Source organism: Schistocerca gregaria, chromosome 6, assembly GCF_023897955.1.
Source record: "Schistocerca gregaria isolate iqSchGreg1 chromosome 6, iqSchGreg1.2, whole genome shotgun sequence".
In the NCBI taxonomy this organism is placed as follows: Eukaryota; Metazoa; Arthropoda; class Insecta; order Orthoptera; family Acrididae; genus Schistocerca; species Schistocerca gregaria.
The window spans coordinates 117,569,057-117,589,216 of record NC_064925.1 but is presented as its reverse complement, the minus strand read 5'-3'; positions in this window follow the sequence as shown (position 1 = coordinate 117,589,216).

Genomic DNA, 20,160 nt, shown 5'->3' with positions numbered 1-20,160 from the left:
AATTTCAAAACCTAAAAAAAATTCTCTGCTCATTTCAATAGTGTCGTCTAACTCAAACGTACCTTAAAAATCATGACCCCATACCAAATGCGACATTCAAAGCTCTCATAGTATCACAATGTTTCCGAAAAAATATGAACACTTCACAAAGTATAGACAAAATACAATTTCAAAAGTGTGAAGTTATCCAACTGTGTAATTACATAAACATCTGTCACTGATGTAGTAAAATAAATATTTGCCTCTCTCAGTTAATTGATCAGGTAGCTGTGTAATTTACGTGTTACAGAAATATGGTACCTATATGTAAAGTTGTATAAGCAAATACCACATTAGCTAGGGCTCCTTGTGCTTGCCAATCACATGGTACACAAAGTAAGCATGTACCCCCTGAGGATTAATGTAATTATATCCTCAGATGTTACAGATTACAGCAATGGAATGAAATGTATCACAGAAAACCTTTGTATAATTGTACTTCAAATATCTTTAAAAATAAATGTTTTAAGTACAAAATTAATCACTCAAATACGTGTACTGTAGCGCTAAACTGTGCGTCTTGTTGTGAGATAATCTATGTGGAAGTGTCGTAGTTATCGTCCTCCGAAAGCTAAGTTCTGCAGAAGTCAATGTACTTACCTCATGATAAACAAAAGTGAAATGCTTTGCGTATAGATATCGTAGTTACTACGCTTATTGCCGTGATGAAGTAAGTACTGTACTGTAACGTATTGTTGTGCTACAGAAAAGGCTGTCTCATTGTAGCTATACCACAAAAGTTAATACTAAAACATGTTTTCTTTTTCAGAAGAATTCAAAAAACTATGCTGATATAAAACAGATAAACTGCAAAAACAACATTGTAAATTGTCACTTATTAGTAGCGTCGTGATAAAATCGTGTAGCTGTCACATAAGGTAGCCACTGTGTCATCTGGTATCTCACAGAAAGTACTTTAAATCCAGAATGTATTTTCAAGTGAACCCAAAATGTTGCATTAAAATCTCATTAGCAGTACTGGTAAATGTTCTAAGTATGTGAGCCTTATAGTCGTTACGTAATCGTGCAACTAACAAGCAAGAATGTACACACACAATAACACTGTGTCGTCTGTTCACAATAACAATGCATTCGTAATTTCTGTTTAAATAAGTTCTCTTGGATCTTGACTGGATATTTAACTTCAAACATTGTTGCATGTTAACAGATTCTAAGTCTGACAAAGCATACTAGAAATGTGAAGTGAAATGTTTTATGGCAAAGACAAAGTTAAAAAGCAGATTATCTTTCAATAAACGGTTTTACATGTGAAATGTGATGTAAACCTTTACTATTCATAGTACTCAGAGTTTGAACTTGAACGCAATTATCATGCGGTATACATCGGTAAAGAATACTGGAATTTTTCTCAAGGTTAGCGTCTATGTTATTTTTCGCTGAGCCAGCCGGCGCACGTGGCTGCCTGCGGTGCGAGTCATTGTCTGTCTCTCTGTTGGCGCGCGTCGTTATTGGGATTAGGAGATCTAACTTCTACAAATTCACCTTGACGAGAAGGCCCTGCGATGTTTGAAGCTAGCCAGTTCTGATGGAATTCAGGTCTGTCGTTCTGTCGGTAGTTTACATAGTTTCTTGTTTGTGGATCATGTGGTGGAGAATTTCTTCCGTAATCGTAACTGCGTGGTGGACCGTAGCGTCTGAAATTATTCTGTTTCCCGTGATAATTTTTATTTTGGTTCCCATATTGCCTGTTTCTCTTGTTTGTGATAGTCATTACTATGGAAATTCGATCTTTCTCTGTAACTATTACTCTGCCAGTGGTTGTCATACGGGTGGTGTCCGTTTTGGTCACGATTTGCGTTGTACGAATAGCCTTGTCGTGTCCAGTTATTATTTCTTTCATCGCAGAATTGTGACGGTTGTGACCCGTAATTGTTGTGTTCATGTTTTCGCGTTCCGTGACTAACAGTGTTAATTTCCAATTCTTGTAACAGTCCCTGAAAAGCTTCAATGTCGCTTTTGCAACGTCCTGCCAAAATAATATGTCGTAAACGTTCAGGTAATTTGATTAAGCAAATTCGGATGAGTTCTGAGGGGCTGTATGGATTTGACAGGTACTAATTCTTGTGCAACATGTCTTCAAAATATTTCACAAGACTGGAAAATTCAAATTGTTCGAAATGTTTCATCATTATGATGCTATGTTTTACTCGGTCTAGTGTATCTTGAGACCAATATGCTGAGAGGAATGCATGATAAAATTCTCCTTCACTGTGACAATCGTGAGTGACCGATCGCATTCTTACAGCTGGTTCATTCTCCAAGTACCCACACACAAATTCTAATCTGTGCTCTAATGACCAGTTGGGGGGAAAACAATGAGAGAATTGATGGAGCCACACTTGTGGATGAATGTCGTTGTCAGAATTCTTAAATGTTTTGAATTTACTTGTAGTAATGAACAGCTTATAGTCAATATCATCGTGTCGGCGGGTAGCATATCGGTCATTGTTACGGCGTGACCATCTCAAAATTCGGTGCACCTTGCCAATTTCTTTCATAATTTCCGAAATGCCCTGTGTTATTATTTTGTGGCTTTTCCGTATTTCTAAGTCCCTCTTCCCTTGTTGGAGCGCGAGTGTCCTCTGAAATACGTAATTCTTGTATTACCTGTGTCATCTAATCTTGTACTTCCCGGATTTCTCTTTGGTGTTGCGTATTAATTTGATTCTAATTTTGTTTGAATTTCCTAATTTGTTCGCACTCTTCTGTATCATTCAGATCATCATCTACCTTTGCGGATAAGTTAATGAACTGATCCGAAAGTTCGGCTACTTTCTCCGATAGTGTACTTATTTCCTCAGTGTGTTCCTCTGAACCAAATTTCAGAGTGTCCATTTGTGTTGAACTCGTATCTACTGTGTCCTTTAAGTTTTGTTGAGTTTTTGCAAGTTGCGTAACCGAATCGGTAGATGCAACTGAGTCAATTTTAGCTTGCAACGTCTCATGATTTTCATGAACAATAGTTTGCAGTTCTTTTACGGCTGATTCGTGATTCTGTAATGTATTTTAATGCCGCGAAAAAATAGGTTGGAAATGCTCACAAATTTGTGTTTTTACATCATTACAGACTTTTTGACATTTCGATTCGATTTTATGCAACTCAGTAGTTAAATGTTCAAGTGTTTGTTCAAGCGTATGTTCCACTGAGTCTAACGTTTGAAGCTTTTGTTCCATTGTGTCTAACTTTTGAAGATTTTGTTCCATTGTGTCTAACTTTTTAAGATTTTGTTCCATTGTGTCTAACTTTTTAAGATTTTGTTCCATTGTGTCTAATTTTTTAAGATTTTGTCCCACTGTCTCTAACTTTTGAAGATTTTGTTCCATTGTGTCTAACTTCTCCCATTTGTGGCATTAATTGTAATAACAATGCACTGGTGTCTGAAACATGTTCCTCAGTGCTTTTCGGCAATGAATTTGCACCGGCAACATTCACATTTTGACAAGCAGAAAATGTGTCTTGACTCATATGAGAAAACGGCGAGGACGCAAAACTTGAATCTACAGTATTTGCAAAATTGTGTCCTGTCATTTCGGAATCCTGAGGTGAGCTGTTGCCGACCGATCGATCGATAATGCTTCACTGTTCACTAATTGTTTCACTGCCTACACCATTATTTGCAGCCCACTCCATTTCCCTATGCACAGTTACCAAATTACTACTTTGAACATTAGTTAATTCATTACATGGCGGCGCTAACACACTGCTTTCGTCTTCACTGTCATTTCTCAGTTTACTTTGGAGCCTAGTATTACGTTTTTCACACGCCATTACTGTCACAATATTTCACACGATAACACAGAAGAGCACAATTTGAAGGGCAAAAATAAGAGAATACATTAACGTACCACTGAAAATAATATCTAGTTAATTGCAAGCGCAGCTGAAAAATACTTGGTGCAAATCTACATGCATGCCGCAACTGTTTTACTGTACAACAGTGAAAGACTGCAACTACAAAGGAGATTCTCTCTACAATTACGCGCTAGCAATAAACAATATCTACACTAATTACACAAACTACAAGAAAAAATCAGAAGATTCCAGTGAGGTATCCTCGGCTAAATGTCGACATATGAAACGTCCCCTTAGAAAAATTATATGTGACTGTGCTTAAACTGACACACAATATATTTAGCGCAACGCAATCTAACTTCCAATAATCCCTACAAAAGAATGGCCCTGACTAACATTAACCTATACCTTTCACAAATCACTTACCTCACCAAAAATCTTCGTTACTCGAACTACTGCAATACAGCGAGCGCCACTACTGCCAACTCAATAAAAGATTCAAACTACAAAAGGCACTAACTACTGATAGGCATAGTTAGCAAATGAAAGATTTTGATAGAGAATAAACAATGTATTTACCTTAATAGTCAATATATATATATATATATATATATATATATATATATATATATATATATATATATATATATATAGCAGTTCATGACATTAATTCTTACAAATTTCAAAACTCCGCCATCTCTCTCCCCACATCCACCACTGCTGGTGGCTCACCTAGAACTGCGCAACGCTACTCGCCGCTAACAGCCAACTGCCCAACGCTACAATGTGCGACTATTACAACAATGCCAACCAGCCACAGACAGCACACAGCACAGCCAGTGATTTTCATACAGATGTGGTGTTACAAATAAAAAAAACCGAAACAGCCTACTTACAAATTGCGTTAATTAATACATATGGCTGAAGACCTTAGTTACTAGATAGAAGAACTGAGGGCTTAAGGCCTGAATAACAAGAACTCCAGTAACAAAATTTTTAAATGGTTTTCAAATAAACACCTTTCAATTTTTAATTTAAATAGGCTTAAGGCCTCATCTTAAAATATTTCACGTAAAATCAGCTGAAGGCCACATACTGAACGTTGAACAACTGAAGGTTTTTGGCTTGGGTAACAAAATTAAGATAGAAGATAAGATTTTCGAATCTTCCAATATTCTTTTTATTTCAGACGGCTGAAAGTCGTATCTTCAAATATTTCACATAAGGTTCGTCTGCAGGCCATTACTGAACACTAAAACAAACTAAATTAATACATGGCTGAAGGCCTCGCACAGGACTTCAACAATCGCAAACAACAGAACAATGGTGCTCAGAAGTGTTCCAAGGGTCGGCCTCTGGAGGAAATTCTATCAAAAGTTTAGGTGAGATAGGCAACCAAACGTAACACTGAATAATCGGGTGGCAGCACGACCTAGGGACGGCTGACGAACCAACCAACAACCTAATCAATTTCCTTCCACCCGACCAACAGCACGAAAACCGAAAATATCACCGAAGACGAAGATCCCAGCAGCACTACGTCTTGACAATTGGCGTCTAAACACAGTAAAGGCAAAATAACCACTCAAAGGCAAAAAAAAAAAAAACAACAGCGAAGCTGTCGAACTACATGCTGTGCCAGACAACATCAAGACGGCGAGGAAAACACACTGCCTGAAAACTACGCCAACGACCAGGGCAGGTAAACGGAATGTTAACATCCACAAGGTAGAAGATACCGCCGGTGCTGTTCACTAATAAGTTACAATCATTTCAACAGTTAAACACCATACAGAAGGACAGGTGCAAAATTTGCCGACACCAGCACACCACACGTTGCTGCTTGCGGGAAGCAACAACCAGAAATTAACGAAGAGATGTCACTGCAGTTAAGGTTTCATAATAGGTTAACTGATTACTGAACTCCAGTATCCAGGTTTGGTGGGCGACGAACTTTGCAGCAGTCGCAGCTAGTGCCTCACAAGGGAACCTCCCCTTCGCAACCCCCTCAGATTTAGTTATAAGTTCCTGGTTTGAAAACCTGAACACAAATCCATCGAGAAAACAGGAAGTTGTGTGGAACTATGAAAAAATAAGCAAAATATACAAACTGAGTAGTGCATGCACAATATAGGCAACATCAAGGAGAGCGTGAGCTCAGAGCACCGTGGTCCCGTGGTTAGCGTGAGCAGCTGCGGAATTGTGAGTCGGCTTTCGGCCGTGGTCGCGTGCGGACCGGCTCCGCGCGCCGGACAGCGCACCGTAGTTTGTTTACTTCCGCGTCGCGGTATTTCGTGTTGTGTAGCGTCCATTTCTATTGCACCTCATGGCGCACTGTTACCGCCGAGCGACAGTTAAAGTAACATTCCAAGCCGAACATGCTAGACCACGCGCTTTTGAAATTGAGCAATTCATTCGCGAAGAGCTACGTCTGGACCCTCAGGAAGTGATAGGTATTCATTTCTCTATCACTAGCAGCATCGTCTATATTAAGATGACGACGGAGGAAGCGTGTGCTAACGTAGTTCGACAACACGCACGCGGACTCAAGTTCAAACATTCTGACGGGCATATTGGAGAGGTGACGGTCGATCACGCTGGTTTCGGACTTCGAACAATCCGGGTTTTTGAGCTCCCTTTCGAAGTGCCGCAAGATGTGGTCGTCGAAGCTTTCCGACCCTATGGCAATGTTGTGGGGCACATCGCGGAGAAATGGCAGACATTCACGACATACAACGTGTTGAATGGTGTCCGCCAAATCAAAATCGAACTCTCCAAACATGTACCATCCTATCTGCTGATAGGTGGCGTGCGAGCCATCGTTATGTATGATGGCCAGCCGCGGACGTGTGCCGGTTGCGGACAGGAGGGCCATGTTCGGTCAGAATGTCTCCGCCGACGTTTGCTCCAGGTCCCGACCAGTGACTCAGCTCCCAAAGTGACGGCCGCTTCTTTACCAGATAGCTACGCCACAGCCGTACGCAGCCCCGATGCGTCACTTCAGGAAGCACCTCTTCTCCACCCGGCACTCCCCACTGGAAATGACGGTGCTGCCATGGCCTCACCGGCACCATCTCCTCTGACGGCTACGACACCACCAACTCGCCAGAGCTCGATGGACATCGACGCGAATGCGGTGCCTACCTCTGCCTTTCTTCAGACTGGCGCGACCTCGGACATCGAACATCCACATTCTGATTCAGAACAGCACCTCCGAAAGCAACGGTCGCCCAGAAAACGGAAGAAGAGGAGTCAAACGCCATCTGACGACACACTTCTTCATGTGGCATCACAGGCAGTGGAGCTGATACACGACAGTGATCTCCCTTCGAGCGTTCTGACGACAGGAGAGGCTGCTCCTGATGTCCCATCTGAAAAACTATCTCACACGAATATGACGGATTCCAAGGAGGGTGCCTCCCTGGACCCCACTACAGCAGCGTCGCTACAACTCGCCCTCGAGGAGTGTGACAGTCGCTCACCGTCTGTTCCAGTCTCCTGGGCTGATGATATCGACGAAGGAGCAGTTCGAGATGGTGGTCCTCCCATCAGGCAGTGCCCCATGGAGGTGCCTGACCCACCTTCCAGCCAGTGATTACGACAACGGTGACTACTTCAGATGTTACACGCCAGCCAGACATCTCTGCCGGAACATCTGTGCCAATGGTGGGAGCACGCCCCCAACATTACCGCATAGCGACGATGAATCTGGCCACCATTCGGGCCCCCCATAAACTGGCAATGTTCCGTGAGACCATTTATGCTGCTGATGTCGACATTGCCCTCCTCCAAGAAGTGTTTGTCGCCGATTTCCATGCCCCCACTGGCTACGTGGCACACATCTCCCATGCTTCTGACAACGGTAGTGGAGTTGCCATCCTCCTCCGTTCTGGACTCCCTGCTGAAGATGTAGTGTACCTTGCTAATGCTAGGGGTATGGCTCTCACGCTGTTCGGCGTCCGTATCCTCAATGTATATGCGCCGTCCGGCTCCAGTCGACGTCGTGATCGACACACTTTCTTTGCTGACGAGGTAACACCGCTGTTTGAGGGTCCCCTAGATGATATGGTCCTCGGTGGCGATTTCAACTCCACGCAAAGGCCTGAAGATCAATTACCGCATCATTCCCCTTGTGCGGCCCTCTCCGTCATCATCGACAGACTCCAGCTTGTTGACACATGGACAAAGGTGCATGGCACCCGTGCAGGTTTCACATATTATACGGCGCATTCATCTAGTCGTCTCGATCGTATATACCTCACACGTTCCCTTGCTGCCGACACTCGACATGCCGAAGTATGGCCTCTGGCTTTCTCTGACCATGACGCCTACATCTGCGATGTCGTCCTCGCCCGCCAACAAGTGTGGCACAGCCGCGGCTTGTGGAAATTCAACGTTTCCCACCTGACTGTCCCTGACTGCCGACGAATCGTTGAGGATGCGTGGGCCCTCTGTCATCGTCGTCGCCCCGCCTACGCATCCACCTTATCGTGGTGGGTATCATGCGCGAAACCAGCTCTGCGCAGGGCGCTGATAGGATATGGCAAAGACTTCAAAGCCTGGCAAGCGAGCACCATGGACTTTTATTATGCAGTCCTTCGTGACTGCACTTCGATGGCCTTCTCTCCTGATCGTCAGATGATGGTGCATCGTGCTAAAGCGCAGATCACTTCCCTCACGCGACGGCGCTTAGAAGGGACTCTTGTCAGATCCTGCACCCGTGACCATATGCCTCATGAAACGCCATCGATGTACCACCTTCTCAGGGAACGCCGACGTCGTCGTCGAACCCTCATCCACGATCTCACAGATGCGGAAGGACGACGACACACTACGCAATGCGACATTGGTCACGCTTTCTATTCTCATTTCCGTCAACTGTTCGCTGCCGTCCCTCATCCCCCGACCTTAATTGAGGAGGTGGCAGCAATGACTGTCAACACCATGCCAGAGGATGTGGCTCGAGAACTTCAGGAACAAGTGACCTCTGATGAAGTCCTAGATGCAATCAAGGTGGGGGCTGCCAACAAGTCCCCTGGACCTGACGGCCTCCCCCTCGACTTTTACAAGTATTTTAGCTACCTTTTGTTACCTGCTTGGACGTCCATCTGTCGTGAATTGATGTCACCCACAACGATGATCCCAGCCACCTTCCTTGATGGGGTCATCATCCTGGTCCCTAAGCCACATGGGCGATCACGGATCTGTGATTACCGGCCCATCACTCTACTCAACAGTGACATGAAAATTTTCACCCGTTTGTTGGCCTCACGCCTCAAGAAGGCAGCAAGATCCGTCACCTCCCTTGATCAGACTTCGTTGGGCGGTGACAACAACATCCATACGGCCCTTTGCCGTTATAGGGACATGATTGCGCTCGCGCGCTCGCGACATTTACCTGGCGCATTGGCATCGCTTGACTTCCGTCAAGCTTTCGACCGTGTCGACCATACTTTTCTGAAATCGGTCCTCCAACACATGGGTTTTCCGGTTCGTACAATCACCGTGGTAATGCGGCTCTTGAGCGGCGCAACTTCAAGAATACTCTGTAATGGTCGCCTCACCGCGCCTCTAGCGATCGAGCGCTCTGTCCGACAGGGATGCCCACTTTCCACGATACTGTATGCTTTGGCATTAGAGCCCCTCCTACAGGGGCTTCGCCAACGCCTGGTGGGCCTGACATTGCATGGGCACCGCTTCTGTTGTACAGCCTATGCTGACGATCTAGTCCTCTACCTCCGCAATGAAGACGATGTTCGCGCTGCTCTGACTTGGGTGACGACTTATGGGGAGGCATCGGGCAGTTCTCTTAACATTTCCAAATCGAAGGTTCTGCTCATTGGTGAGGGTCTACCAGAAAGATCTGTCGCTCCTCTAAGTGTGGCCACCAGCGTCCGCTGTTTGGGCATTGATTTTATGAATGACCTCCGTCGCTCAGCGGCAACCAACGGTCGACGTCTCCTACAAACGATCAGGGCTGGCCTTGTGGACCACCGGCTTCGATCCCTCGACATTATACAGCGCGCGCAATACGTGAATGTTTATCACGCCTCACGCATCCCCCATGTGGCACAAGTGTTCCCAGTTCCGATTACCCTCGCACGTCGTATGTTGATGGCGATGGGATCCTTTGTCTGTGCCGGGATGTTATTTAAAGTTCAATATTCCTCCCTTGCCCTCCCGCGGGAGCGTGGTGGAGTGGGCTTATTCCATGTGCCAGACAGAGTTATCGCACTTTTTGTTAGCTCCCAACTGAAAGTCTGGCGTCGCTGCCCGACGAGCCTGACCGGACTGCTTTTGCGTGAATACGCACCAGTCTCCATGTCAGCCCCGGTCATGTTATCCGACATTCCACCCCCCTTTTATCACTTTCGGTACTTCTTCTTTGAAATCAGTTACATTCTGCACTCCTTACCCCTTCTCCGTATACTCCAGACAAAGACTGTATACGACACCTTACAAATGTGTCAAACCCCCAACCCCATTGAACACAAGTTTCCCCAGATCATATGGCGCCGTGTGTGGAAAGCAGTGCATGCTGGTTACCTCGACACCAGCGTTCAGTCCACCTGGTATATCACCGTCAATGGCAAACAGGTCAACCAGTCTCGTTTGCACCGCATCCGCCTTGCTGACACACCACTCTGTGTTCACTGTGGTGTAGAGGACACGGACGCTCATCGGTTCTCATGTGGTCCGTCTGCTGACGTCTGGAGGCTCGCGCAGCGTATCCTGGCTTTCCTCACCCGACAGCCGCCTGCTCAGATTATTTTCCTGACGCTTCTATTCCCGGATGTGATTCATTACCCCACAACAAAAACTAATGCCGTGAATTGGATACGCGGTCATACAGTCCGCTACCTTTTTGGGCCCGATGAGAAATCAGAACTAGGTTATTGGACGTACCTTAACGATCGACATTGTGCACTTGTTCGCAACCCCAGATACAAGCAGTTCTTTTCCAATTTTCTACGGAGCGCCTTTCATGACCCGCCTTCCAGCTGGAACGTCCAAGCCATGAGATGCTGATGTTTTTTTGCCGATATGATGTTCTGAACGTACTACACACGGAATCCCCACTAAAATTTCGAGAAGACACGATGGTGTAGATAGGTGCCAACGCCTGAAGAGGTGCATTTAATTTTATTTTTTTGTTAGAATACAAGTGGCGGTGGCAAATAGACATTTTTTTTGTAGTTTTTCCTTTCCTGTCCAGATAAAAAAAAAGGGGTAGCGTTTTATTAGAAATTTAAAAAAAAGCACTACTCATAAAAAAAAAAAAAAAAAAAAAAAGAGGTCTTCGGCTGAAGTCTTCCCTCGAGTGAAAAGTTTACTTTTTTTACTTTCTGTTTACGTGACAAACCCTTACGTTTTCATCACTTTTTTGGGAGTGATTATCACATCCACAAGAAAACATAAATCGGGCAAGGTAGAAGAATCCTTTTACCCATTCGCCAAGTGTACAAGTTAGGTGGGTCGACAACATATTCCTGGCATGTGACGCACATGCCGTCACCAGTGGCGTATAGAATGTATCAGACGTGTTTTCCTGTGAGGAATCGGTTGACCTATGACCTTGCGATCAAATGTTTTCGGTTACCACTGGAGAGACACGTCCTTTCGTCTACTAATCGCACGGTTTTGCGATGCGGTCGCAAAACACAGACACTTAACTTATTACACTGAACAGAGACTTCAATGAACGAACGGACAGATCATAACTATGCGAAAATAAAGAACATAAACTTTTCACTCGAGGGAAGACTTGAACCAAGGACCTCTTTTTTTTCAGTGGAAAATAAAAAATGATCGTATGGGACTTATTGGGCGGGATATCCTTTTATCCTTTTTTCTTTTTTTACTTTTTTGCTCTACCATCTTTTTTTAACTACTTTTTGGTTTTTATAAATAAAGAAAGAAAATTACCTCTTCCACTTCAGGCGTTGGTCCCTATCACCCATACTACCCCCAAAAACCTATCTAGCCTGAAAACAAAAACAAAGCTAGCACCACTGCCACATTCATCCTAAAGCTAACTAGGGCGGCCGTTCGCCACCATTTCAGGTTTCGCCAACGAAACAAAAATTAAATATGCCTCTGAACTTTTTATTAAAAAATAATAATAAAAGGAGAAAGGAAAGGGTATAATACTTTATTATATTTTATTTGTTGTTCATTTTGTTCTTAGTTTGTTCTTGTGTATTTATTTGGACTGGAACGCAGGTCTCCTGCCCACTTTTTTTTATCTTTTTTTAAATTTATATAGGTATCAATGTGCGAACAGTCATAGTTAATCAAGCCTGGAAAACCTAAACCAGGATGAAGACACCATCGAAGATATTAAACGTAAATAACAAAAAAATGGTTCAAATGGCTCTGAGCACTATGGGACTCAACTGCTGTGGTCATTAGTCCCCTAGAACTTAGAACTACTTAAACCTAACTAACCTAAGGACATCACACACATCCATACCCGAGGCAGGATTCGAACCTGCGACCGTAGCAGTCGCACGGTTCCGGACTGCGCGCCTAGAACCGCGAGACCATCGCGGCCGCCCGTAAATAACATGAAAAGAAAGCTACCACGTCGTAGTTAGGCTTCCCAGCGACTGCGCCCACTGATAAAGATTGTTCAATATATGCTCGTTTGCAGTTCGTTCTGACCTCATCTGCCGCTGCTTGGAACATTCCAACTGCTCGGCGGGCTGTGAAAGGCACTCCATACGTAATTTGCAAAGCATTGTCGATATCTGGTATGCCCGGAATAGCATGATGTCTTTCTTGCAAATAGAGCCAGAAGTAAAGGAAATTCTTGTGTCCGTCACGACAGCGGTAATGGACCGCATGTCCACGTATCCAGGTGACGGAGTTGGTTCGAGTCTTGGGGTAAAATGTCTCATCCGGAAACAATAACGTGCGTGCAGATATGTGCTCCGGCCTAACTCGCAAGAGATAAGCCAGCATCTGCCGCACTAGGTGCCAAACCGGTTCCGCCTCTCCACATCTGAGGCGGTGCTCAGAATCTACTGTGTTACAACCCACACAATTGGGAGATTCTGCCATGTGGTTAATGTACAGACGTTCTTGCGTCACCAGCTTCCCATTAACGACTACGTACCATTGGGAAACAACCTCGGAATCAAGCATGGCATCGTGTACAGTCTTCCACACCACGCGCCACCGTACGTCAGGATATTTTAGTTTGACCACATTTAGGGGGCGGCGTTGCATCATGTCGTGATAAATACGTCGAGTCGTGGCCATTTGTGGTGTCGTGAGCGCTACACTGCAATAACTTTGTTCTAAATAGAAACGTCCTGTAGTGGCACCGGCGCTCTTAGTGAAGCAGGTCGTAGCGCCGTCAGAAGCAGACTCGTGAGGCTCGTAGGACAACGGCGCAGCAGACATAAATGTGAGCTAACATAGAGGGCAATGGCCCTATCATGGACGTTGACTAGGCCGAGACCACCTTTTTCCTTGGGGAGAGTAAGAGATACATATCTGATCTTCAGTAACATACCAGCGGTGACGAAGTATCCCAGCGCTGCCATAATGCTACGAGCCAGGGTTTCGGAATGGGTAGCGTTTGGGCGACGTGCGGTATGCGGGACGTAAGGTATACATTAGCATAATACGCCCGCTGAACGATGTTGAGGGATCGCAAGCGCTGATTTGCAATTCCGGCCCTAATTTGGTGAAGAAGGCATCGATAATTGAGCGTCGTCGCGCGTCGCATGTCGTTCATGAAATCTAAGCCCAAGCAGCGGACAGTATCACTGAAGCGTAAGGGAGCAATGTGTTCCTGCGGTAGCCCAATCCCGATGCTCAAAGCGACAGACTTGACAACGTTGATTTGGCTACCAGAAGCCGTACCGTAGGTTGCAATCCAGTCCAACGCCGCGGCCCTCCTCGTATGACAATCATCAAATCATCCGCATATGCGGTGCAGCGATAGATGGAGCCGCCGAACTGTATCCCAGTGAGCCTGTCTCGGAGACCACACAACAAGGGTTCTAAGGTCAATGCAAATAAGAATGTTGATAATGGACATCCCTGTCGTACTGATCGGCGGATCGGCATGGGTGCCGTCAGTCTTCCATTAACAAGAACTCGAGAAGTAGCCCCATGCAGAAAGCGTGTCAACACTGTGATAAAGGGGTTGGGATATTCCATGCGCCGTAGAACGGCCGTGAGGAATGTGTGGCCCACACGGTCAAATGCCCGGCTCAAGTCGATAGACGCCAGGGCTGCCGGCAAACGTCTCACCCGTGCAAGGGAGATGAGATCTCTGTAACGACATAACGCATTTCTGATGTTGTTGGGTCCCCCTAACGACATCTGATCGCTGGACAGGACGTGAAATAGTGTGCCCCGAAGACGTCCTGATAGCAGCCTCGAAAAGATCTTGAAGTTGCTGTTCAATAACGTTAAGGGGCGATAATCGAGTACATGCTTCCGTCCCTTCGGCTTATGAATGGGGACAATCAGTCCTTCCAAGAACGGTGCAGGCAACGGTATACCCGGGGACATCAATTCCAGCAAATTTCAACCCAACACGGTACCAACAGTTGTTTAAATGCTCGATAGAACTCTAATGGTAATCCATCGATTCCTGGTGATTTATGGGGAGTACCTTTACCAATGGCGTCGAGCACTTCCTCTTCTGTCACTTCTCTTAGTAAAGTCGGTACCATGTCTGGTGGAACTGTACCGTGGACATGTGCTGTAACGGTGTCTACCGTCGCCATGTCAGGGAGCACTGCTGAATAAAGTTGAGCGTAATTCCCATAGAAGGCTTCTGCTATATCTGCTTGTTCTGCCACGTGTCGTCCGTCGTCCGTTATCATGTCGGTTACCAGTGCCCTACGGCGCCTCCTGCGTTCTAGGAGCACGTGGTGCGTAGATGGCCTTTCTGATTGTATCTTGTCTGGAGCACGCGACCGTATAACAGCGCCTTGTAAATGATGGCGTGCTAAGGAGACGATCTGCGCTTTCGCGCGATTGACTATGATCTGCCGGTCAGGTGAGGTCTCCATAGCAAGACATTCCCGTAGGATGGTGTAATAAAAGTGTTCCGTGCTCCTCCTCCATGCCGCCACTTCCCGGCCGTAAGCCATGAAGGTGCACCTAAGAGCAGGCTTCGCACATTCAATCCACCAACTAAGGGGTGCTTGTGATGTAAATCCTGTCTAACCGACTTGATGAATGACTTGTATAATGGGTGTACCCAAGAGCTGGGCCTTGGATGTGGCGCCACGTGTCAATCAGGTGTAGGTCACGCACTAGCATTTCCAACTCCGCACACGGGACGTGATGTGGCTGCTGATCAGACGGAGATAATGTACAGTTAAAATCTCCTCCGATCACCATATCGTCTAGGCAGTAGTCGAAACCGGTAATAGTGGATTGTAAAATCTGTGTGATCAAGATGGAGCTATTGTAAATATGATCGCTGACTCATTTACAGACTTTATATCTTCAAAAGTTAAAAAACGTCTAGAGCAGGTGCTTTACTATAATCATAAGCTCACGCTTGACTGAAGCAATAGCGCCCTGTCTCTATCACTCTCACACTGTGCTCTAAAGGTCTAAATAGGCTTTCAATTTTGATTGGTTTTGTTTCCCGTCTTGCCTTCTGTTTATCGCACAATCTGGAATGATATCGCCCTCGGATTTCAAACGGAAGCAGCTATAACGGTTCGTTAAAACCTTATAAAATAATGTTTGTACTATAATTATCGTAACCAAATTTACAACAATCAAACAACAAAGGCATGCGATCCCCAAATCTGACGTCATGTGCCTAACTGTGCGAAGAGGGTCAGTATTGACTGAATAAGACGACGCCAGACGATCAGTGTAATCATTCCCCACCCTCCAGTAATTAGGGTTACGCTTCAACGACGAGCATTCAATCTGGTTGTGAGCAAAGTTGACAGAGAGTTATTGGAAGATAGTTAGGTAGTGTAATTTTATCTAGAAAGAAGGAAGTGTGGGCCCCTTACCATTGTTCACTAAGCGATCGGCAGGATTAATAGAAAAGAGTTGCGCGATTGTTCACTGGTTTGTTGATTCAGCTCAAGAACGTCGTAGAATTGCTGCTATATTCCTACAGGGAGATTCTACAGGAGGGACATTGTGAATGAGGTGCAGGCCTGCTGCTAAAATTTGAAAGTCCTATGCTCCAAAGTCGATTAACTGTTTCTTCCTCCCAAATACATGGCCATAACACTAAAATGAAAGAGCTTCTACATCTACATCTACATCCATACTCCACAAGCCACCTGACGGTGTGTGGCGGAGGGTACCCTGAGTACCTCTATCGGTTCTCCCTTCTATTCCAGTCTCGTATTATTCGGGCTTATCCCGACGAGTACTGACAATCGTTCTCACCCACTGGGCTTCAGTTGAATGGGAAGTGAGGGTCTATTCATAACGGCAAACTAGGCGCTACTAGTCACACATCGTAAGATAGCTTAAGCGGTGTAATTGCTGCGAATCATATTTAGTGATATAAAATTCTTAAATCTGGCGTGACTCACTTTCATGTGTGTTATTCAAAAATGTAGCTGGCATGTTTGACTGTAGTTGTAGACACTTCCGAATATCGTGCTAAAATATATCGATGTTCCTTTCACGTTAATATTGAATCTTATTAACTTTCTGTTGATCTTTGTAAATGGCAGGGAGAAAGGTTGGTGAAAAGCGTAACAGTTGTCAGTGGCTTCAGACTTCCTCAAGAACAGCTTGAATGCTGTCTGACCGTTACTCGCTGAAAAGTCAGTCGCAAAGGTACACTATTGGCCATTAAAATTAGACCAAGAAGAAATGCAGATGATAAACGGGTATTCATTGGACAAATATATTATACCAGAACAGCTATGTGATCCCATTTTCACGCAATCTGTGACCATACATCCTGAGAAATAAGTATCCAGAACAACCACCTCTGGCCGTAATAACGGCCTTGATACGTCTGGGCATTGAGTCAAAAGGAGTTTGGATGGCGTGTACAGGTACGGCTGCCCATGCTGCTTCAACACTATACCACAGTTCATCAAGAGAAGTGGCTGGAGTATTGTGACGAGCCAGTGGCTCGGCCACCATTGACCAGACGTTTTAAGTTGGTGAGGTATCTGGAGAATGTGCTGGCCATGGCAGCAGTCGAACATTTTCTGTATCCAGAAAGGCCCGTACAGGACCTGCAACGTGCTGTAGTACATTATCCTGCTAAAATGTAGGGTATCGCAGGGATCGAATGAAGGGTAGAGCCACGGGCTGTAACACATCTGAAATGTAACGCCCACTGTTCAAAGTGAAGTCAATGCGTACAAGAGGTGACCGAGACGTGTAACCAATGGCAGCCCGTACCATCACGTCGGTTGATACGCCAGTATGGCGATGACGAATACACGCATCCAATGTGCGTTCACCGCGATGCCACCAAACAAGGATGCGACCATCATGCGGCTGTAAACAGAACCTGGATTCATCCGAAAAAATTACGTTTTGCCATTCGTACACACAGGTTCGTCGTTGTGTACACCATTGCAGGCGCTCCTGTCTGTGATGCAGCGTCAAGGGTAACCGCAGCCATGGTCTTCGAGCTGATAGTCCATGCTGCTGCAAACGTTGTCGAACTGTTCGTGCAGATGGTTGTTGTCCCGCAAACGTCCTCATCTGGTGACTCAGGGATCGAGACGTGGCTGCACGATCCGTTGCAGCCATGCGCATAACATGCCTGTCATCTTGATTGCTAGTGATATGAGGCTGTTGGCATCCAGCACGGCGTTTCGTATTACCCTCCTGAACTCACCGATTCCATATTCTGCTAACAGTCATTGGATCTCTTCCAACGCGAGCAGTGATATCGCGATACGATAAATCGCCATCGCGATAGGCTACAATCCGACTTTTATCAAAGTCGGAAACTTGATGGTACGCATTTCTTCTCCATACAAGAGGCATCACGAAAACGTTTCACGAGGCAACGTCAGTCAATTGCTGTTTGTGTATGAGAAATCGGTTGGAAACTTTCCTCATGTCTTCACGTTGTAGGTGTCACCACCGGCTCCAACCTCGTGTGAATGCTCTGAAAAGGTAATCGTTTGCATATCACAGCATCTCCTTCCTGTCGGTTAAATTTCGCGTCTGTAGCATGTCATCGTCGTGGTGTAATTGCAAACTAATCTTTACTCAGGTTTCAGCCAAAATAATTTGGCCTTCTTCAGAAGCTATTAACACTACACTATTGCATACCAAAGTTTGGCCATGTCATGTATATAACTACAGCACCGTAGCACCCAGTCACAAATCTACATTACTTAGGTGAAGAGAAGGAGCAGGCCCCATTGCACCGTCGAGGTCGGTAGAATGCGAGAGCCCCGCTGGAACTAATCGCTGCGAGCAGCTGTGTACCGAGCACCACAGATTGTCAAGCGCATGCGCTCGTGGAAATACAGATGCTTAACAGTAGCTATCTTTACGTTTAGAATTGGATTAATATAAGCATTGAAACTGCTAATGGCGTAATTTGTTTCCGAACTAACTTTTAAGGAGAACGAGAACACTATAAACAGGTTCAGAGCCCGTAAGAAAGACTAGCTATTACTCGGCAAAATTACTGCTTAACTATGAATACATTAGTATTTGACTAGAGAAAGTGGAGTCAGTCGTCGGCGACTGCGAAGGCAACGTAACATGAGGACCGGTGAAGCAAAGGTTGAAAACCTTCGAAAAAGTGCTTATTTCTCAATTGTAGCTGGTCATTAAGTAGGTTCTCTTTATCAGGCAACAGGTGTTTAAAGTTTTGCAACTCCTCAAGAATGTCAAGCCTAATGCCTTCAACCTCGCAATTTAAGAGATCTGTTTTATTTGATGGCTTGGGAGCACAGGCCAATTGAACAAGGTGCTCGGCGAAAGTCGAGCGACGCGCGCCATCACCAGTTTTCGGGGGTATATGTTCTTTATATCTGACTGAGAAAGGAGAAAATATAAAAATGCACTAAATGAAGCAGGCAGAAAGCAATACAAACGTCTCAAAAATGAGATCGACAGGAAGTGCAAAATGGCTAAGCAGAGATGGCTAGAGGACAAATGTAAGGATGTAGAATCTTATCTCACTAGGGGTAAGATAGATACTGCCTACAGGAAAATTAAAGAGACCTTTGTTGAGAAGAGAACCACGTGTATGAATATCAAGAGCTCAGTTGGCAACCCAGTTCTAAGCTGATCTCCGTTGGATCTTCTCTATCTCTTCTATCAACCCTATCTGGTGCGGATCCCACACTGCTGAGCAGTATTCAAGCAGTGGGCGAACAAGCGTACTGTAACCTACTTCCTTTGTTTTCAGATTGCATTTCCTTAGGATTCTTCCAATGAATCTCAGTCTGGGAAGGCAGAAAGGTGGAAGGAATATATATAGAAGGTTTATACAAGGGCGATGTACTTGAGGACAATATTATGGAAATGGAAGAGGATGTATATGAACACGAAATGGGAGATAAGATACTGCGTGAAGAGTTTGACAGAGCACTGAAAGACCTGAGTCGAAACAAGGCGGCCGGAGTAGACAACATTCCATTAGAACTGCTGATGGCCTTAGGAGAGCCAGTCATGACAAAACTCTACCAGCTGGTAAGCAAGATGTATGAGACGGGCGAAATACCCTCAGACTTCAAGAAGAATATAATAATTCCAATCCCAAAGAAAGCAGGTGCTGACATGTGAAAATTACCGAACTATCAGTTTAATAAGTCACAGCTGCAAAATACTAACGGGAATTCTTTACAGACGAATGGAAAAACTGGTAGATGCAGACGTCGGGGAGGATCAGTTTGGATTCCGTAGAAACGTTGGAACACGTGAGGCAATACTGACCTTACGACTTATCTTAGAAGAAAGATTAAGAAAAGGCAAACCTACGTTTCTAGCATTTGTAGACTTAGAGAAAGCTTTTGACAATGTTGACTGGAATACTCTCTTTCAAATTCTGAAAGTGGCAGGGGTAAAATACAAGGAGCGAAAGGCTATTTGCAATTTGTACGGAAACCAGATGCCAGTTATTAGAATCGAGGGGCATGAAAGGGAGGCAGTGGTTGGGAAAGGAGTGAGACAGGGTTCAATCTGTATATTGAGCAAGCAGTAAAGGAAACAAAAGAAAAATTTGGAGTAGGTATTAAAATTCATGGAGAAGAAATAAAAACTTTGAGGTTCGCCGATGACATTGTAATTCTGTCAGATACGGCAAAGGACTTGGAAGAGCAGTTGAACGGAATGGACAGTGTCTTGAAAGGAGGATATAAGAT